Consider the following 22,117-nt stretch of genomic DNA (forward strand, 5'->3'; position numbering starts at 1 on the left):
TGGCAGAAGCAACCTTGTGCACACCCCAAGTCTGGACCTCAAGAAGCCTTGCAGCTTGCACTCTTGCACTGAGAACCCTCCCACCACACAAGCAAGCTTGAGTTACCTTTATGAATCAGGGGTCAGCAAACCTTTTCTGTAAAGAGTCAGATGGTAAATATATTAGCTTTGGTGTCTGTACAGTCTCAGCCTAACTCTTTCATTTTACTGATAAAGCAGATACAGGCAAGATATAAAAGAATGTACTCCAATAAAGCTTTCTTTACAAAAACAAGCAAAAAAACTGGATTTGGCCCATGGGTCACAGTTTCAGATCCCTATGATAGAAGGTAAGAAACTATGTGAAGAGAGCCCTAGCCATGCCCACTGCCCCAGCCATCCCAGCTAAGGCCCCAGACGTGGGGGCAAGCCCAGCTTAGATCAGCTGAAACCTCCTGAGGCCTGCAGCATGGTCCAGCTGCCCCACCACAGGAACAACCTGAAGAAATCTGAAATGAACTCAGCCACTGTAGTTTCAAGCCTCTAGGTGGTCTGCTACACTGCCAAAGTTCAACCATACACACATTCCAATCTTCTTTTCCAGTCTAAATTACCTGTTCTCCAGTGGCTGTGAGGTTACTGAGGGCCCAGAGCTGCTCCTACTTCAGAGAACTGCCTTACCTTAGAGATTACACTCTGCCCCCAAGGCAGTCCACGATAAATGGCTGACAAGGAGGTACAACAGGTCAAACCCCTACTGCAAAGTGGGTGCAATTCAGGAGTTGTGGGCTCTCTCTGGGAAGCTGGAGTGAGTTTTCCTCTGAAATCTTGCTTTGTTCGGGAGCTTCTTCCCTGTCCTGCCTTGCTTCCCTCTCTTCCCTTCTCCTGCATGTACTCTTCCAATAGACCATTTGCACAAAAATCACCATGCCAAGTTCTGCTTTTAGGAAACATAAGATAGCTCCTAAAATTTCTTTGGTATCCATCATAATTATAATCAGGCCACAACTTGGGATAAAAGACTGAGATGCAAATGTGAAGGGCAACATAATAAACCAAAAAGATGAAATTAAACCCACCTTAAGACATGGCAAGAAGAGCGTAATCTTCTATGCCACAAATGCCTTGTCTGTACCTAGAAATGCTAGTAGGGGAAGGAAAATTGAAAGTAGAATTTCTTGGAATAAAATTAAAATCCTGGTAATCTGTCTTCACTTAATATCATTTCCTTAAAATTACCAAAATCTATCAAATTTTTGAAATATATGGTTATTATATTGTCCCAAAAAAGTCCCTGTTATAGTTGGTGCATTTCTCCCCTCCAAATCTCATGTTGAAATTTGATGCACGGTGTTGAAGGTGAGACCTAGCAGGAGGTGTGTGGATGGATCCCTCATGTGTGACTTGATGCCATTTTTAAAGGATTGAGTGAGTTCTCACTCGAAGTTCTGACAAGAGCTGACTCTTAAAACGAGTCTAACACCATTCTCTCCTTCTCTTGCTTCTGTCTCACCATGTAATGCCTACTTCCACTCCCCCATGAATGGAAGCTTCCTAAGGCCCTCCCGCAAAGCAGATGTGGGTGCCATGCTTCTTGTACAGCCTGCAGAACCATGAGCCAAGTAAATCTCTTCTCTTTATTAATTACACAGCCTCAGGTATTCCTTTACAGCAACACAAAATGGACTAAGACAAACCCTATTCCTTTGGACACTGTGCCCACATCACGCTAATAGACAATGTTAGTCCCTAATCTTGTCTCCCTTTTGTCCTTTGTTTCCTCACTGAGAAAAAACAACACAAGTTGTTCCAACACATCGTGTGAAAATTGAGACTACTAATGAATTCATGCACATAAATTAAATTGAAATCACCAGATGGACAGTAATTTGTAAATACAATATACCTATCATCATTATTCTTCAAACAGCATTCTGAGTATTCTGAATCAAAAAAAAAAAAAAGGAAAGAAATATTGCCATCAGCGGGTTCCCTGTAAACTGGGAATTGGGTAGCTGGCAAAAGGAGAGATCTGAAGGAAATCTGAAGAAAAAGTAATGACAGCAGCAGGGTTCCCTTTCAAAGGAAGAGAAATAAAGAATTGTCAGAGAGGAAATACTAATAACTAGCACAGCGAAGTATGTGAAAAGAATCTCTAAAAGATATGAGATAGAAACAGAAAGACAGCCTATATCTAGAGGCTAGAAAGGGGAAATTTAAGAAAAAGAAAATGCATTTGTTGGAACAACATGAAGATGCTTCCTCCATGTGGGTATGTCTTCTAGGGATGAAAACACTCAGGAAAAGAGTGTAGTGAAAAATAAAATCAGGAATACCTTGGTAGCTACACACTGGAATTTATACGTTCTTAAATATGTGTTAGTTTTAAAAAATAAAGATTTAAATGAATGTTTTCTGTTTTGATTTTCATCATTTCAATTAGTTTATATTTTTTTCTAAGTGAGAATTATTATCCAAACTAAGATGGTTCTGTCATACTTGCTTTCTTAGTAGAAAATAAAAGAAAAAGAAAGAAAGGAGGGAAAGAACAGTTCAATATACAGACTTCTTTTGAAATGCCGAGCACTTCATCCAAACTTTCTATATCTTAGTTTCCTCACTTGTATGTAAATGAAAAGATCAGGATATGTTTTAAAATTCAGTAATTCTTAGGGAAAAACATGAGGTTTTACTGCATGAATACTAACTGGAGAAAACATTCTAAATGGCATTTTTAAGTCAAATTGCTGTTTGTAACCTTAGAATACAACTTAGAAGAGCAATACTTTCTGCATTGCTTCAAATCTAAAAGTATTCAAAAAAAGCTAATTTGGTACAGCTGGAAGAGCTCTAAGGATGTATGTTAATCTAATGACTGTTTAGTATAGGAAATTATAGCTTAAATAATTTATATGAATTTGGATATTCATTAAGGTTTAACAGCATTTGAGAAGGAGTAATTTGAAGACCAGGAACTAAAAATAGTGGCATTTGCTTTCACAGAAACCACAAATAAATGGCAAAGCATATAATTAATGTACACATTACTTCATTTTAGGGTTTATGCAAACCAAGAGTTACACAAACTATAAGACATTTTGAGTTCAATGCATGTGGTTATTTTCAGGGAATTAAAAAATCTGTAAGATTGAAAAAGGAATCAACTAGATAACTTTAAAATAAAAATTAGCAGGAAGGCTTAGGGAAGCATTTTTGTGGATAAATTTGACTTCATCATAATCAAGAGAAGGGTGTAAAGACAGACTAGGGAGAAAGATGGCAAAGGATAATTAGGAAGCAACATCCCAAAGCAGGTGATGAGAATTCCTCTCTCACATGGAAGGGGATTCCCTGAAAATGCACAGAAGTAATTGTCCCTCAGGAGGGGAAGAGGCGAAAGCAAATGTAATTAACTACTAGTTGCCAAGACATTTGCTTTTTCATGGGCTTCAATTCTGCTCTTGTTGTCTCCTTCTAAACCACTCCTTCCTGGCCACTGGTATGAGGAAGTGCTTCCTGAACTCATGTGGTTCAAATCTCTCTCCCTGTGCCCCAAGTCTCATTTCAATTTTGATGATTGCCCTCTGGGTACTGGTACTCCATGGATCTGATTGGGTTCCATGATTGACTTCTGATTTGAATTCTCCAAATTACCATGAATATTACCATCTGAAATGTTCCCTATTTTTTACTCTTCTGACAAAATCCACCCCTACTTCCATGGCTGTAACTATGTAGTCATTACAAAATGTTTGAATTGGTGAATCAAGATATTTGATATATGCCACAATCCAGACTGTTTTCATATAAAACACACGTTTCATACCTTTGGTCTTCAATGTGAAGAATTTCACATTGCTTATTATTTAGGCACCAATACATTATAGAATATATAATTTTAAAAGTTATGTGTAATTCTATATTATTAAAATATACAAATATAATTTATGTATATTAATAACAGTGTTACAGACTTTCAATAAATCAGCATGTTAATCTCACAACTAAGATTTTGTGAATGACTGAAAAGTATTTTATACTGGTAAATTATACATAATACAAAATCCCATCTGAACTCTTTGAAAGTGTAGAGTTTTGTGGTATTAGCATATTCACATTGTTCAGCAACATCGTAACCATTCATCTCCAGAAGATTTTCATCTTCCCAAACTGAAACTCTGTAACCACTAAACACTAACTTTTCATTCTCCCTCCTCCCAGCTACTGACAACTACCATTCTCTTTTCTATCTCTATGAATTTGACTACTTTAGTTACCTCATGTAAGTTGGCTCATACAATATTTGTCCATGTATGACTCATTTATGACAGCTAGCATAATGTCTTCAAAGTTCATTCATGTTTTAGTACATGTCAGAATTCCCCTTCCTTTTTTTGGGGGGGGTGGGGGATGGAGTCTCGCTCTGTTGCCCAGGCTGGAGTGCAGTGGCCGGATCTCAGCTCATTGCAAGCTCCGCCTCCCGGGTTTACGCCATTCTCCTGCCTCAGCCTCCCGAGTAGCTGGGACTACAGGCGCCCGCCACCTCGCCTGGCTAGTTTTTTGTATTTTTTAGTAGAGACGGCGTTTCACCGTGTTAGCCAGGATGGTCTCGATCTCCTGACCTCATGATCTGCCCATCTCAGCCGCTCCCAAAGTGCTGGGATTACAGGCTTGAGCCACCGCACCCGCCGAATTCTCTTCCTTTTTAAGGCTGAATAGCATTCCATTTTGTGTGTGTGTGTGCGTGTGTGTATAAAAATTACATATACACACATACCACATTTTGTTTATCCTTTTAAACATTGATAAACACATGAGTTCTTTCTTGGCTATTATTAAGAATGTGGCTATGAATGTGGATGTACAAATACTTGTTAAAGTTTCTGCTTTCAATGCGGAATGGTCATAGTTTTTGTTTCATTGTTTATATTTAAAGTCTACAACATTATGTTATGGGATACAGAGATATTGAAAAGGTTACTATAGTGAAACAAATTAACATATCTATAACCTCACACAGTTACATATTGTGTGTATGTGTGTGTTGGTGGCAATAGCAGCTATGATCTACTAATTTAGCATGAATCTCACATACAGTACAAATTTACTGCCCATGGTCTTTGTGTTACAACATTAGATCTCTAGACTACAGAGAACTCAATCGTGAAAAAACAAATAACCCAGTTTAAAAATGGGAAACAGACCTGACTAGATATTTCTACAAAGAATACATAAAAATGGCCAACAGGTATGAGAAAATATGCTTTGCATTAATAAAAGGGAAACACAAATCAAAACCACTATGAGATACCATCTCACCTCCCGTTAGGATGGCTGATAACAAAAAGACAAAAGACATCAAATGTCAGCAAGGATGTAAAGACAAGGGAACTCCTGTCTACCGCTGATGAGAATTTAGGTTGCTACAGCCATTAAGGAAAACAGTATGGAGATTTCTAAAGAAATTAGAAATAGAACTACCATATGACCCAGCAATCCATCTTCTGGGTATATACCCAAAGGCAATAAAGACACTAGCACATAAACATATCTGCATACTCATGTTCATTGCAGCATTAGCTACACAGCCAAGATATGTAAATGACCTCTGTATCTGTCAACAAATGAATGGATAAAGAAACTGTGGTAGACATAAAATGGAATATTATTCAGCCCTAAAAAAGAACAAGATCTTGCCATTTGCCACATGTATGAGGCTGAAGGACATTATGCAGACAGATGACAAATATTTCATGATCTCACTTATATGTAGACTCTAAAACAAAAATTCAAACATAAGAGAAAGAACAAAACAGGGATGGGAGGGAGAGGGGGAAGAAATAAGGAGACGTAGGTTAGAGGATACAAAACTAAGTATTTTAAAAATTACTTTAGTGCCTGGTTAAGTATCCTGCTCCTAGCTACTCAATACATTTCTACTAAATGCAAAATAGCATTCCCAATTTCTCATGATTATTTTGTTGTCAAATATTAACATTTGTCATTTTAGTAAAATGATAGGAATTACTTTTCTAATTAATAAAATGAATCCCTATTTTCCTTTAGGAGTCTTCACTGAAATTGTTACAAAATAGTTAGAAGGAAATGTACAATGAAAGGTTATTTTAAGAAAGGTTATATGAAGAATTGCTTCTTAATTAACAATCCTCTTTACCAATTTAGTTGTAATTGATGTCCTTATAAAAGTGAAGTTTCTGTAGCATTAAGATTCTTCCTTAAGGCATGTAGTAATCATTTAAAGGTGGACTAACATACAATGAAAGTTAACCAGTAAGTCAGGTTGCACTATTGGTAAGTTTGTGCTGTTAGTGTACACTTTCAAATAAAATGAATATCATTGAATTAGACGCTGTTACCTTTCTAATTTTACTGGCAATTTTAAAAAGAAAATGAAATCCTTGGCCTGAAAAAGCAAAGGTCATTTAACTTCCCTTGCATTGTTTGTAATCTTTTAAAAGTATTCTAATGAAAAATAACATTAATATCTAAATTCATAAAGATTCCCTCCACTTTAGTCTCTTTACCTTATTAAATATACTCTCATTACTGATGCTAATTATGAAAATAAACCACACATGACCTCCAAATCACATTTTTTTCTTTTTTCTTTTTTTCTGAGACAGAGCCTCGCTCTGTCACGCAGGCTGGAGGGCATTGTTGCGATCTCAGCTCAGTGCAACCTCCGCCTCCCGGGTTCGAGCGTTTCTGGTATCTCAGTCACCTGAATAGCTGGGATACAGGCGTGCACCACCACGCCTGGCTAATTTTTTTTTTTTTTTTTTTTTTTTTTTTTTTTTTTGCATTTTTAGTAGAGACAGGGTTGCGCTGTGTTGGCCAACCTGGTCTCGAACTCCTGACCTCAAGTGATCTGCCTGCCTTGGCCTCCCAAAGTGCTGTGATCACAGGCATGAGCCACCACCCCTGGCCTAAATAACTTCTTAAAAATAATATGTAATTATAACTTCAAATGTTATAGATGTAGAAGAAACCTATTAGAATCTCTGATTTTTCAGTGGCAAAAGTAACATCTCTCTGCCGTTTTTACAAAGAAAAAAAAAAAAAAAAGCTGATACCTATACATATACAGGTGTGGTGTAATATAATATGTACACAGAATACAATAAACATAATAACATATACCTATATCACACATGTCTATTAAACAGCACTGATCATTCATTCTATTACCACATGTTAAATGCCTATAATATAGCAGGCACTCTTCTGGAGAAAATGACTTGACATCTAAGGTAACTAAAGATCTGACGTAACAAAGTCTATTTTACATGAATGTGATTGCTTTTAAATACCTTCTGATAAAGAAAAATAATCCTAACATTTTGTATATGAAGGGTAGTGTAGACCCACTATGGGTTTTGACTCCAGATTGACCTGGTTTCAAATAACTATTGCATCGCTTACTAGATATGTGATTTATGTAAGTTACTTAGGTGATTTATGTAAGTTACTTTAAGTTCTTTAAAAAAAGAACTTATGTAAGTTCTTGCATCTATGAAATGGAGACAATAATATAGATTCTTAGGGGGTGGTTGTTGCATGATAATTATACACACACACACACACATATAGCTTAATACCATACCTAACACACCCTTCGAAAGGTAGTTCTTATTGAATCTCATTGCTGTGATTCAGGAAATATGTACAATGACACTGTATTAGTTTTCTATTGCTTCACTAACAAATTACCACAAATATAACCACTTAAACAGAAGTTTATTATGATTTTATAGTTTTATAGATCATTAGTACAACACAAGTTTCATCAGGCTAAAATCAAAGGAACTGCACTTCTTTCTGCACTCTAGGGAGGATAAAATCCTGTTTTCTTCCCTTTTCCATCTGCTAGGGGCCACCTGCATTTCTTGGTTTGTGGCCTCTTTAATCTATTTTCAAAGCCAGCGACAATGGGTTGAGTCCTCTCATCACATCTCTCTGGCCACCAGAAAAACCAGAAAAGACTTTTTGCTTTTAAAGATTCATATGATTGCACTGGACACACAAAGATAACTTAAGATAATCTCCCCCATCTCAAGGTCTGGAAACAATGACATCTGCTAAGTCCCTTTTGCCCTGCATGGTAGCACATTCACAGGTTTCAAAGATCAGAGCATGCACATATTTAGACAGCACTATTCGACCTACTAACGACACCACGGGACCAACTGGAAGGGTCCTGTATTGTGGCAACAAGTGGCTGGAACTCAGATGTAACTATTGCTGCTGCTGGCATTGGACATTCCTAGAAACATGGAACTTAATGCTGAAGAAACTTTCCATTCTTCCTCTACCCACGTGAAATCGTGTTAGTGTAAATGCTATTAAGTTAGAAGCAATCATGCTCTACGACTATCTTAAGAGAGCAGTCGTGTTGAAAATACGCCCATCTATGTTGAAAACCTTGGACTCTCTGACACTACTTTCATGTCCCTAATCAATATATCCCACGGCTGCAACTACCTGGGGCTTTAGTGTTTAACCATTTTACACTCTCTGTGAATGTTCTTCTCCACAGTGTACGTTCTGCTCAACAGTCTTAGCAAGACAGCACGACTGGTTTGGCAGCTTCATCTCAATTAAGCAAATGAATTATTCTAAATGGATCTACCTAAGTAGTTTGATCATGCCACCATCTCACATGTTCTGTCTAACGAACAAAGATGTAATAAACAATTTAAGTACATCGTTTGGCCACTATATTTAATTCCTTTCATCTGGTAAAGAAAATAACATATTTGCCATTTTAAAAAGCAATGAAATAGAGTGGAAATTTTGTTTTACCTCGTCTTAAAATCAAGGAATTTAATGCAACTTCATTAAAGCTGATGAATATTTTTGGTATATCTACAAAGTTAGGCACCAGGGCCTCAGTAGATGGACCACATTTGTTCATTGCACTCAAAGACGCTAAACTATAATAGAGGTAAAAACCCATAGATTCTACCATCCTAACCCCTCATTTAAACAATAAGGAACTGAATTCTGAAAGGTTTAAATGCAGCTGATTCCACCTTTGATGCATAATCCACCTTCATATCCCCCAAAGTAGAATTCATTAGCAAGACTGGGCTTCTGAGATTAGGGAGGTCAAGGCATTCAGCAGAACACTGACTCTAATTATCTTGGTAATCCAAGAGAGAGAAGTGGTGCAAAAGATATCAAGCACATTAATAATATTAGAGAAGCAATACTAGAAATAGCTAGAGCTCCCTTGTCAGACACATCAGGGCTTTCATCAGTCCAGTATGTTAGCTTGTGAGCTTCACCAAACTGCTTGACCTTTCTAAGCCTCAGATACCTCATTTGCAAAGCATGGAGACATCATAGCATGGAGTACAAAAACGCAGACTTCTGGCTTTAGAATCACGTGGGTTTGAACGTGATTCTGCCATCTTCAAGCTGGGTGATGTTGAGTTCATTCACCTCCTTTAATATTACTCTCACTGCCTCAAAGGTATTATTAACTCCTTGTTACAAGGAGCAAATGGGGTACATAGAGCACTTAGGGCAGTGTCTGAGTAACAGCAAGCAGTCAGTAAATAGTAACAAGTGTCACTGCAAATTAATTTGATGATGCTTTGTGAAGATTATTAATAAATGCAAACCAATTCCCTCATACCTGACAATTGCTATGGCCTGATGTTTATGTCTTCTCAAGACTCATATGTTGAAATCCTCACTGCCAAGGTGATGGTCTTAAGAAGTGGAGCTGAGGCAGGAGAATGGCGTAAACCCGGGAGGTGGAGCTTGGTGAGGTGATTAAGTCATGATTTGGTTTAATGCCCTTGTTATACCAGCCTGAATGAACTATTAAAGCAATGCTGTGACTATCTACATTCTAATAGTAATTGTATATTTTTAAAGTGTCTTTAACCACGGACCCTATCCTCATGCCCCAGCAACTGAACGATTAATTTGTCCTCATTTCACAAAGTAGAAATTTGACTTTGGTAAGGTCCAAATGGTTCAGGATCAAATATTAAAGTAGGAATGAAGAAAGAATTCAAACTCAGTGACCCCTGGCTCTCTATTCACTGCTTTACCTGTTAAATTATATCACCTTGGCAGTTTAACAGTACACTGGAAACATTTTCGAGGAAGAATATTTATACACACAACTCTTGGCACCATAAATATTTGTCTGAATTTATCCTGCTCCAGGCCAATCAACACCTTATGAAACTTGTGATTTAAAAGGCTTAGATTTTTATTCATGCAATGTTAATATAATGGAAAACAATTCAGTATCTCCAGCAGGAATTATTTTACAGGCATTAAGCAGGTGGCAGACTACATAAACTTTACCTTTCTTGACATTTTTAAACAACTAATATAGTTTTAAAGCATGTACATTTTTGTGTCATTTAAATAGGAAAATTATTAATGATAAACAAAGGTTGTAAGAGACAGAAATTTGAGGCATTTTGTTTACATTGAGTTAAGGACATATAAACTTTGACAAATGTTAGTGGAAGTTACCAACACACATTCCTTTCATAGCAATGGAAGACCTCTTTGTATAATTCCAAATAACCCTTCTAACTTGTGAAAAATGAATAAGGAACTGGAGTGTACAGAACACCAAAGTATAATAAGATCAGAAATAAGTGAGCTTAACTCCAGTTTATTTCCGAGTTAAAAACTAAGCAATAATTCCAAACAAGTACATTTCATGAGGCTTATCTTTCATGGCACTTTTCTTCTGACCTAGCCCAAAGAGAATGCCCTCATTTTTACTATTCATTCCCACATAACAATTCCCTGGCTTCCTTCCTTACCTGCTGTGCTTTCGTATTGAATTAGAACTATAATTAGTCAGCACCTACTCATTTAGTCCACGAGTATGTATTTAGCACCAGGTACCATTTGTGATAATAAACAAGAGAGCTGTCCCTGCTCTCCAAAAGCTTATAGTCCAGTGGGGAGAACACAAATTAAGCAGAAGGTTTCAAAACAGTGTGATAGTATCTGAGGCATGTAGTGTGGAAAGGGCTAAGGCTTAGGTAAACAGGGTGTTCTGGAAATGCATGGAGATAATGTAGCCAAATAACTTCACGGACTCAGATGCTAGACAGAGAGCACCTGTTGAGCAAGGCACTGTGTTGGGGCATTGTAAAATATAAATTCAGCCCCTGCTGCCTAGAAAATTCACTGTAATTGGGAATATGGAGGCCAAAGTTCTCTCCCCTTTTTTCCAGAACCAAACTGCCTCCTAGACATCTTCACTTGGATGTCCCACCAGAGCTAAAACTTATTAGACTCAATGCTTATTTGTTTTCTCCTCCAATCCCCAAACCGGATCCTCACCTCCAACATTCTCTGTCTTAGCAACTGCCCCAACCCATCCAGTTACTAAATTAGAATGAGAAGGAGCATTCCGTGGGTCACTTCCTACTTCACCTCTTACTTCAAAAGCATAGGACAATGTTTGGGAGGGTGAGTAGTAACAAGACGGGAATAGTTCACAAAGGTTTCATGGGACAAGCTGAAAACTGTAGGTATTATCCTATAGACAATTTTGCCATTCAATCACTGCTAGCATTGCCTTGTCACATAGCTAAATGAAAGAATATATTTATAAGGCACTCTGTGAATTTTCATTAGTGATAAATAGGCTCTGATTAATTTTAATGTCTGGCTGGGAAACAGGGAGAAAATGTTAAATCATAAAATGCATTCTGAAGTCAAACATTAATGGGAAGGGATCATTATTTAAATTAAAAAATTCCATGTGTGCATGTGAATATATACATATAAATAGCATATTCTAAAGCCAAATATTAATGGCAATAAAACTTTTTATAAGGAGCATACCAGATAATTCATATCAAATAGTATCTCTTGAAACTAATTATCTCTGTGGACCACAGAGACACAAGTTGAACATCCCTAGTCTGAAAATCTGAAATCCAAAATGTTCCAAAATCCCAAAACTATTTTCGGTAAACACAGCATCACGAGCGGAAAATTTCATACCTGACCTCATATGATGGGTTGCAGTCAAAATTTTGTTTCATGCACAAAATTATTGCAAATCTTGTGTAAAATTACCTTCAGGCTATGTATATAAGATGTATATGAAACACAAATAAATTTTGTGTTTAGACTTGGGTCCCATCGCCAAGATTTCTCATTATGTATATGTGCACATTCTAAAATACCCCCAAAAAACCTGAAATCTGAAACACTTCTGGTCCCAAGCATTTGGGATAAGCGATACTGAACCTGTAAAGGCTTATAAGCAAAGTTTTTGCATTGAGTAGACCTCCACTGACATCGTGCCTGTTGATAGTCTTCTACTATGTGACCTTGGTCAAGTCATTTAACCTCTCTGAGTCTCAATATCCTCACTTATAAAATGCATATATACCCAACCTGTCAGGTTTTTATGTCAGCATTAAATAATATAATTGAAGCATAAATATATGGTAATAATTCAACACATTATAACTACAACTATACTCACTTCAAAGAGAAGCCAAGGAGAAAAACGGCATTTTGCTTAGGAAGAGGTCATTTTAAAGCATCAACTGGCTTTTCAGGGGAGCAGCATTTACTAGCTGTATGACATATTCTAACAAGATGGTGGAAAATGATAAACTAAAAATGATCCAGATGCAAACACCCAGAAATGCTGGATAAAATCCACCTAAATCCACAGTTGAAAGTCCAAGAACAGAAAGTACTCAGGAGTCAGAAACACAAGAGAGTTGAAAAACTAAAGTAGTATGCAAATATACTGGCAGCTGTCCTTACCGTGGATGATAGATGTGGTCAGCTTCCATAAACTTACAGCCTGGGTTTAAACACCATAAGTGACAAGAAATGAGGCCTTGGGCCCAAACAGGAGGAGGAAGTTAGAACTCAAACCCCTACCGAAATCTGGAACCTCAAAATATTTCACTATCGATGACAAGTAGACTGACGCAAAAATATACTCACATACAAAATAACAAGGAAGCTATGTCTCTGCCATGGGCTTAGGTAGGAAAAAAAAAAAAAAAAAAAAAGAGAATCTCCCCTGAAAATCAAAAACAACTGACCAGCACCTAGTGTGGGTTCGGGGTTCAGAATTCTTCTACTAGTTTGTCTAGGAACTCCCAAGCCAAGGTATTAGCAACAATAGCAAAACTATTCCGAGCATTGATAGCTTGTAGGGTATCTGGTAGAAGCAAATGCAAATCTGCCTTGGAGGGCCACGAATTCCACCTAAGCTCACTACATACCTACAAGTACCCTAAAATTGCAATGCCAAAAATATGTTTAAAGTTACTTTTAAATATTCCATATGAGCAATGATTAGCAGGGACAGCCAAAAGGATTAGAATCCCACAAACTTCATATTATAAAAGACTCTGATAAACCCTTTGGAAATGAGCATGTTTAAAATTATTGAAAGAGAAATCAACTTCTAAAAAGAACAAGACATAATGGAAAAAGACTGGCTAGCTTTGAGAAAGAACAATTCAAACTTGTAACAGTAAAAAATATAATCATAGAAATTAAATCTTAATAGGCAGATGACATAGGAGATAAAACAAAATGTAAGGCACAATTGACAAATTGAAAGATAAGGAAAATACCTAAAATGTATCAAAGAGAGATAAGGAATTAGGAAAATAAAAGACAATTTAAGCATCAAAGAAAACAAAATCAGATGTTCAAATATACAGCTCTTTGGAGTTCTGGATAGTGATAACAGAGGGAATGTAGAAATATTACTCAAAAATATAATGGCTGTGAATGTTACTAATTGATAATGTATTCAGGCTGTCATTCATGAGTCGAAAAGCAAAAGATCTTCTCAGGATTAATAGATGGGTGGGTAGATAATAGATGGATGATAGATAAATAGATACATAGGTAGACAGGTAGATGAGAGAGAGAGAGACAGACAAATAATATTGAAACTGTATAGATAGATAGATAGATAGATAGATAGATAGATAGATAGATAGATAGATAATATTGAAACTGTAGAGTTACAGTCATAGAGAAGGTATTTAAAGAAACCAGAAAAAAAAAAGACAGATTATTTACAAGGGATCAACAATAGACTGACAGCAAACTTCTGAACAATAAAAGACAGAAGACATTACATTTAAAAGCGAGGCAAAAGTAAACTGTTAACTTAGATTTCTCTACCTCCGTAGGGCAAATAGCTCTGTCTACTATTGGAAAAAGTGAACTGTATATTACATTTATTTCTTTGGAGAAACTTTCAATACGGACTATAACCTTATTTGACTACATAACATACATCCTTCTAAAAGGCAAAATAACAATAAAAATACAAAACATGATCCCTTGCAGCCCTATGATTCATCAGTTTGGGGATTTAAAATTCAATCCTTCATCTTTGAAGATGCTGATTTCTACAGTGAGTTATTCTTCCAGGTCCCATGTGCCTCAAAACAAACAAAAACTACAAATAAACAACGAATATGAAATATCTCCTAGAGAGATTTAATTTAATTTGCACTTAAAATATTACATAAAACCAGTAGTGTACAGTAGTCATCACTGTTTTTTGTGGCGTAACTTTAATTGGTTCGAAAATCAATGGCCACCAGATCTTGCTCTATTTATAATATTAAAAAGTTGGAATTCGTGGATTTCTTACATTTGACCACCAAAAGATACGCTAGCTCTGAGTTATTAGGCTATACTGCCCTGTTTAAAAAACAAAAGCAGAAAAGCCAATTAAAACATCTTATTATTAAAGATTGTGAGATTTTGACCCTGAAAGGTATTTTTATCTTCCAGCTTGGTGAAATATTCCTAGCGGAATTCACAGGAAGTGGAGAGCCAGCTGGGAAGAAGGGAGCCTTTGAAGTGGCTGTGCCTCTGAGGGACCCTCAGCGTCAAGGGGCTGCAGAGCTCTGATATCCCATGGGTGCCTGAAAGAAGCTTTTTCTCTGTTGATGAGTTCTCAGTCAGTTAGATACTTTCTGTCTTCACTAATAATTTTCATATTGCAAATGTGATTACAGAGGTTTACATTTTTTTCCAAACCAAACAATTGGGTAAATTTCAATATAAACTCTTTCCAGTCTATGCATGTATAAGTATTCTAAGCATTCTACGTACCTTTAAAAGATACTTGGACTGCCTGATAAATAAGGTTAGCAATCTTAATGACTGCAGTTGAATATGTCTCTTACAAGAATGGAGATAACATTAATTCTTTCATATTGATTAAATCTTTAGCAATTTCCTAACTGTATTCAAAAATATATACTGTATGCCCAATAAAATCTGCAGATTAAGAAATTAAACATGTTTATATTGTGTTACTTCCTATTATTTTTCTTCATAAACTACAGTGGTATCTTTAATTTTATTTTTTTCAAGACATCAAAACAAGAAAGGAAAAAAAACAATTTTAAAGAATGAAAATAGACCAGGCCTTCACATCCAGGTTAAACAGATATCTTTGTTCAGAACTACAAACAAATACGTAAAACAGCCAAAAATCATCCTACTCACAAGCACCTTCAGACTATTACAAGAATTGAAAGGTAGCCAAAGATTTGTTCTCTGACAAGTACTCAAGTATTCTAACACTAACATGAAATGGTACGACAGTTACCCTCACAGGATGATGACTTTTGTTTCATAAACCATCTTAAACACTAAATTATTAAACTGAAACTTGGTTTTTAAATGATGAAATTAAAGTCACAGGTTCACATCCCAGAAAAGGTGAGTGGGAATAAGCCTGAATTGTGTGAGATCATTGGGTATGCAGCCATGATTTCAGGGGAAGCAGCATAGACGTTTTTCAGCTTGGGTTTAAGCTTGGAGTGAATTCCATGGCCTCCCTAGGCCTGTGTTGTCTTTCTTATCACTGCCTAGTGATCTCTGCATATAAGGAACAATGAACAATAATAATAGCTAATGCTTACTGAATAGTGAATATAAACTGGCCTTGTTTTAATCATTTTACATATACCACCTCATTGAGTCCTCATAAAAACCCTGAGGTAGGCAGTCTACCTCATGTATAGTTCCGTTCGACAGATACGAGAAGAAAGGCAGAGCAGGGTTAATTTACTTGCCTGAAAATCACTGTTAGCAAAAGATGGGCGATTTGAATACGGGTACATTTATACATGCACCCACAGAACCTGTGCGTGCATGCGTGTGTGTGTGCGAGTCTGTGTGTAAACACAGTAACATAAAACTTACCATTCTAATCATTTTCAAGTATACAATTCAGTGACATTAAGTGCATTCACAACATTGTACAACCATTACTCCTATCAATTTCCACAACTTTTTCATCATCCCAAACAGAAACTCTCTACCTTTTAAGATGAATTAACTTTTCTCCCTCCCTCAGTCCCACAGCCTGTCTTTTTAACTACTTCCTTCTTTTGAGTAAATGAAGTAAAACTGAATCTCTGTAACAAAAACTGAGAAAGAAACAAACTAAAAATCATTTTGTCATCCCAAATCCTTGAGAAAGAAACAAACGAAAAATCATTTTGTCATCCCAAATCCTTAATAATGGAAAGTCTGAGGATGTATTTTAGGCAGAATAAAGATAATACCAGGGAGGAGGTCTGAGTATGAGAAGGGATCATAAGCAGAGATATCGTTAAATTTTTTATTAAATCTCAACAATATTGATTGAATAAAATAGTAACATTTAATTTCTGTCTTTAAAGATCTGCAGAATTAAAATATCAGGTACCACCGTATGTAAATTAGAAAGGAAGTAAGATCAAAGTTAAAGCATTTTAAGGTTCTTGTAATTTTCAGGATGAAGGTAAACGTTTTGATACTTCTAGAAGAATAGACGCAGAACACGTAGCTTCTAAACAAGTTGAGGAGAAAAAAGTAAAAGGAAAAAAAAGACGGCCGGGCGCGGTGGCTCACGCCTGTAATCCCAGCACTTTGGGAGGCCGAGACGGGTGGATCACAAGGTCAGGAGATCGAGACCATCCTGGCTAACACAGGGAAACCCTGTCTCTACTAAAACTACAAAAAATTAGCTGGGCATGGTGGCGGGCACCTGTAGTCCTAGCTACTCACGAGGCTGAAGCAGGAGAATGGCGTGAACCCGGGAGGTGGAGCTTGCAGTGAGCCCAGATCAGGCCACTGCACTCCAGCCTGGGCAACAGAGTGAGACTCCATCTCAAAATAAATAAATAAATAAATAAATAAATAAATAAATAAAGACACCAAAAATGAAAGAAACACACACACAACACAACACAACAAAAAATACTTGCCATAGATATATTGATGCATAGAGTATAATATATATCATGAAATACCTACATTAGAGAAGTAGAAACATTCAACATTAATAAGTTTAGTGTGCAACCCAGAAATTTAAAAAAAGAATAGAAAACCAAAAACAAAGAAAATAAGAGGAAAGAAATATTAAAAATAAAATCATAACAATGAGAAGTGAAAACATACAATAGAGAGAATCAACAATGCCAAAAATTAAGCCTTTGGACAGATTAATAATACAGAAAGACTTCTGGCTAGATCAATTGAAAGACAAATAGAAGACACAAAATAAAAAATACTTGTAATAAAAAAGAGACATTACAGTACATGCTACAGAGATTTTAAAAAGGCGACAAGTTTTTAGGGGCAACAGTAATGTCAAATATCTTGAAAATGTCGTCAAAAATAGATATATCCTTTAAAAATACAAATTCCAAAATTTACTCAAAGAGCAGGTAAAAGTTTAGTAGTCTTAGAGCCATTAAAGAAATTAAATCAGCAGTTAAAAATCTTCTCCAAAGGAGAACACTAGGTCCAAATGGCTTTGTAGCAGATAATTCCAATCCTACACAAGTTTTCAGAGAATAGAAAAGTAATAGTCTCCTCAATACATTTTGAATGTAGTTCTCAAGCTTGAGATGGCGCGCTCAAGCTGTGATACCAAGGAAAAACAAGGAAAACAGTATTTATCAAACTTACTTATGAGCACAAATTCAACAAATTGAGCACAGCATTGTTTAAAAGTGTATATATGTCAAGACCCAGCTGGAATTATTTCAGAAATATAGGATTGAATTAATAATAATAAAGTATTAAAATCAGTTACTACTCTAAAAGAATAAAAAAGGAAAATTATGTTATTACCCCAATGGATACAAAAAAAGGGGACTGATGAAATTCAGCATCACCCATAAAAAATCCAAGCAAGGAGACAAACAAGAAAATGGCAAGAGAGAAATTTCCTAACCTGAAAAGAACATGTATAAAAATAGCATTAAAATAAATGCCACACTTAATGGCAAAACATTGAGAACATTTACTTTAAGATAAAGCAGCTTAATGACAAAGATATTCATTATTATCACTTCCATGGCAAAAAGGTAAAACAAAATAAAATTGCATCCACACTTTGTATCATACATAGACATTAACTTTAAATGGATTCAAGACTAAGACTTAGTTGTTGAAGACAGTTTATCTTCATGATTTCAGAACTGGGAAAGATTTCTTAAGACCCTGAAAGTTCCAACTATAAAGAAAAATATTAATAAACACAACTTCATTAAAACTTCAAACTTTTGCTCATCAAAAGATACTATAAAAGCAATAAAGAGCCATATAGTAGAAAAATATGACCAAGAATTAGTATTCATATATATAAAGAACTTCTACACGTTAATATGAAAAAGAAAATCCACTAAAAACATGGGCAAAAGACCTCTTCTGAAGTTTCAAACACAATCATGGACGGAATCACACTTTATTGTGTAATCATGATGTCACCTGGTCTCCTCACTACTTAAAATCTAAATAAGATTAATTCAAACACTCAAATGCATGGATTGTGGAAATTCAACATCTTCCCTAATTATATTCAAATTCCTGGGAATGGAGAAGGTGGAGGTGTGCCTTAAATTCTCATAATCTCTTCTGATACGGTTTTCTTCCTCAGGTTGAATTTTTTACCCCTGCCATGTGTCTCATGCCTATTTTTATATTTTCATCCTGGGGTCATCCCAAATATAGAACAAAGGTCCCTCTTCTATCCTATCTCCCAAAAGCTACAAAAATCAGGCCTATTAAGTGTAACAAAACTTCTACTGGAGATTTGGGGGTCCCAAGGAGGGGCAGATTTATGCCATGTAGCACTCCAGGCTTTAACCTTTCTGGCATCTCTGACACCCACCTCCCTTCCAACACTACTTCTCTGGTAGTGTTCACTTCCAACCCTCTCTTCTCCACCTGGCTCGCAGAAGCAGAACTGTTCCTTCTTTACTTTCATTCCTGCCAACACCCATTCCCTCAGGGTCTCCCTGTCCTAGTGAATGTTGCATAAACAAAACAATACCGCCGGAGTTCCGGAGGCAGCTGATAAGATTACATATTTTCGCCCTGCTGCATTTAAAAGAAACAGAACTATGCCAGGATTTGTAATAAGTAATGATTCTTGTAAAGATATCTCATACATTGAGAATTTTGAGAGCACTCACATCTGTTGAAAATTGATTTTCGGCCGGGCGCGGTGGCTCACGCCTGTAATCCCAGCACTTTGGGAGGCCGAGGCGGGCTGATCACGAGGGCAGGAGATGAAGACCACGGTGAAACCCCGTCTCTACTAAAAATACAAAAAATAAGCCAGGCGTGGTGGCAGGTGCCTGTAGTCCCAGCTACTCGCGAGGCTGAGGCAGGAAAATGACGTAAACCCGGGGGGCGGAGCTTGCAGTGAGCCAAGATGGCGCCACTGCAGTCCAGCCTGTGTGACAGAGCGAGACTCAGTCTCAAAAAAGAAAAAAAAGAAAATTGATTTGAAAGTTAAGTTTTATTAGACTGCACCTCTGCATGCTTCACTTTTGACCGCATTCTAACAAATTATCATTTGTCAAGACGTACGTTTTTAATGTCGTATCTAATTCTTCTGTAACTTTCAACCAGTCCGCTTATCAGTATATCATATAACTAAGGTGGTTTATTTTAGATTAGAAATCTGCTTTACTTTTCAACAGCATTTGACACTCTTTGTTTTATGCAAACTTTATCAAGAATATTTTTTCCATTAAAGAGCATTAACATGTTAGGGTCAGCTGATGACTAGAATATTTTACAAGTAATTTTTAAAGTTGATTTTTTAAAATAAAACATACTCCATAGACAAATATCTTAAATCCATTTTCTTCATCCCTACCGCAAGCAATTGTCATGAATGTGACATCTAACTTGGGTGCCACTAACTGTTCTTCTCCAGATAACAGCTAGTTAGGATCGGAAGTGGTGACCAAAGTGGTTCCCTAGTCATGACTGTGATTGACAAGTTTCCTAAACCACTTCCTCTTCAGGTAATAATGTCTCTGTTTTGTGACTTTTTTTTTTTTATCTCACACGGCGTTGAAAATTATTCTCAAAATTAATTGACATTTCATTGATAAAAAAAGAAGAGCCAACTACCAAATTTTTAATAACAATTAAAAAGTATTAACATTATTAACACATGGAACAAAGCTTAACACACTCTTTTATTCCTTCAGTATCCCTCCTCTTCTTTGAATATTATCACTTTCTCGTCTTAGGCTTCCATATTTAAGAATTGACAGCTAGCAAAACTCACACATAAGTGTTTCTTTCCACAGTTCTCTAGGAGTTCTCAAGCAGTTTTCACTTCACCACAATGACGTTTACAAATGTGACATGGAAACTTGGTTGGCAGTTCAAAGGAAAATTGATTTTTTTACTATGAGATTTTAAAACTTCACTTTATGAGGAGATTTTAACACCATCCATGTAGAGGGACGAAATCGCTACAGCCTAGCAAGGTCCATAACAGTTACTTCTGACAAAACAAAAACAAGACCTCCTTGTCACCTTGTTTCACAGCTGCCAGGGTAATCATAAACCAAACTACTCGAGGTTTAGTTTGGAGGAACAAGACGGCTAACCTAAAATAAGTAATTAAAAATTAAGCCTCCAGCAATCCATTTTGAAAATTTCAAGTCTTCTAAATTCTAGTTAGGCAGGAAATATATTAAGAAGTCATGACCCTGGTAGAAATCAGGATTTCCTTTCTTGACAGAAAAGTAGATAAAAATTGAAAAACTGAATCTTAAAGTGAAAAAAGTAAATCTCTCTTTTTCAAATATTTTAGCCTTATTTGTCTTTTTTCTTAGCAGGTATCTTATCTAAGAATACAGAAAAAGGAGATTTGGAAACTACATATGAATACAGTTAAGACAATAGTTTGCCTCTTTCAGGATCTGAAAATGGCTCCTGACATTGGATGCAGCGATCGTGCAAAGAATACGTATGTATTTTTATTTTACATGAAACACATATATATTTATATCTTATATTAAAATAACTATATTTTCAATTGTTACTAATTTTTTAATCTTAAAAATAGCCATGAATTTAGAAATGAATTCTATGGTTTGCAACTAAATACTTTGGGTTTTCCAAAAGTATAATTGTTCTGAAAAGGCTACCTACTGTATAATATCAGCTAGATGGCATTCTGGAAAAGGCAAAAGTATGAAGACAATAAGATGAGCAGTAGCTGGCAGGGGCTGGGAGGAGGGAGAGGGAGAGACACATATATCCATAGGTGAAGCACAGAGAATATTTAAGGTGATACTGTATGATACTTTAATGGTTACTATATGGCGTTATGCATTTGTCAAAACCCATAGAACATACAACACCAAGGGTGAACCCTAATGGAGATTATAGACTTTGGGTGATAAAGAAATATAAATATATGTTCATCAATTGTGACAAATGTACCATCTGGTGAGGGTCCTTGACAGTGGGGGAGGCTGTGCATTTGTAGGGACAGGGAGTTAAATATGAACTCTGTACTTTCTGCTCAATTTTGTTGGGAATGTAAAAGTGCTCTAAAAAATAGAAAAGTATAGTTGGCAACTAAGATAACAACACGGTAAGAGATGGCAGTTACTGCTCTACCAAACCTCACATTAAGGAATCAAGAGTAATAGCAATAAATATTTTAAGAGGAACTATATATGACACTTCAGGAATAAAGGTTAGCCTCAAACGGAAATTCTTGTACAAAAACTTCATAACCATTTGATTGCATGCAAAACAAGAGCATTATAAAGGGGTACACATCTACACATATTCT

General features: G+C 36.2%; 1 long non-coding RNA gene across 1 annotated transcript in view; it reads right to left on the reverse strand.

The window, feature by feature from the left end:
- Positions 1-19,254, reverse strand: part of LOC126940795 (uncharacterized) — an 84,928-nt gene extending 65,674 nt beyond the window's left edge. The window contains exons 1-2 of the long non-coding RNA XR_007720922.1: positions 19,175-19,254; positions 1,059-1,123 (exon numbers count right to left, since the gene is read on the reverse strand). This is a non-coding gene — a long non-coding RNA (uncharacterized LOC126940795). The remainder of the gene's footprint in view (positions 1-1,058; positions 1,124-19,174) is intronic.
- Between the last annotated feature and the right edge of the window lie 2,863 nt (positions 19,255-22,117).

Source organism: Macaca thibetana, chromosome 17 (assembly GCF_024542745.1).
Source record: "Macaca thibetana thibetana isolate TM-01 chromosome 17, ASM2454274v1, whole genome shotgun sequence".
Classification (NCBI taxonomy): Eukaryota; Metazoa; Chordata; class Mammalia; order Primates; family Cercopithecidae; genus Macaca; species Macaca thibetana.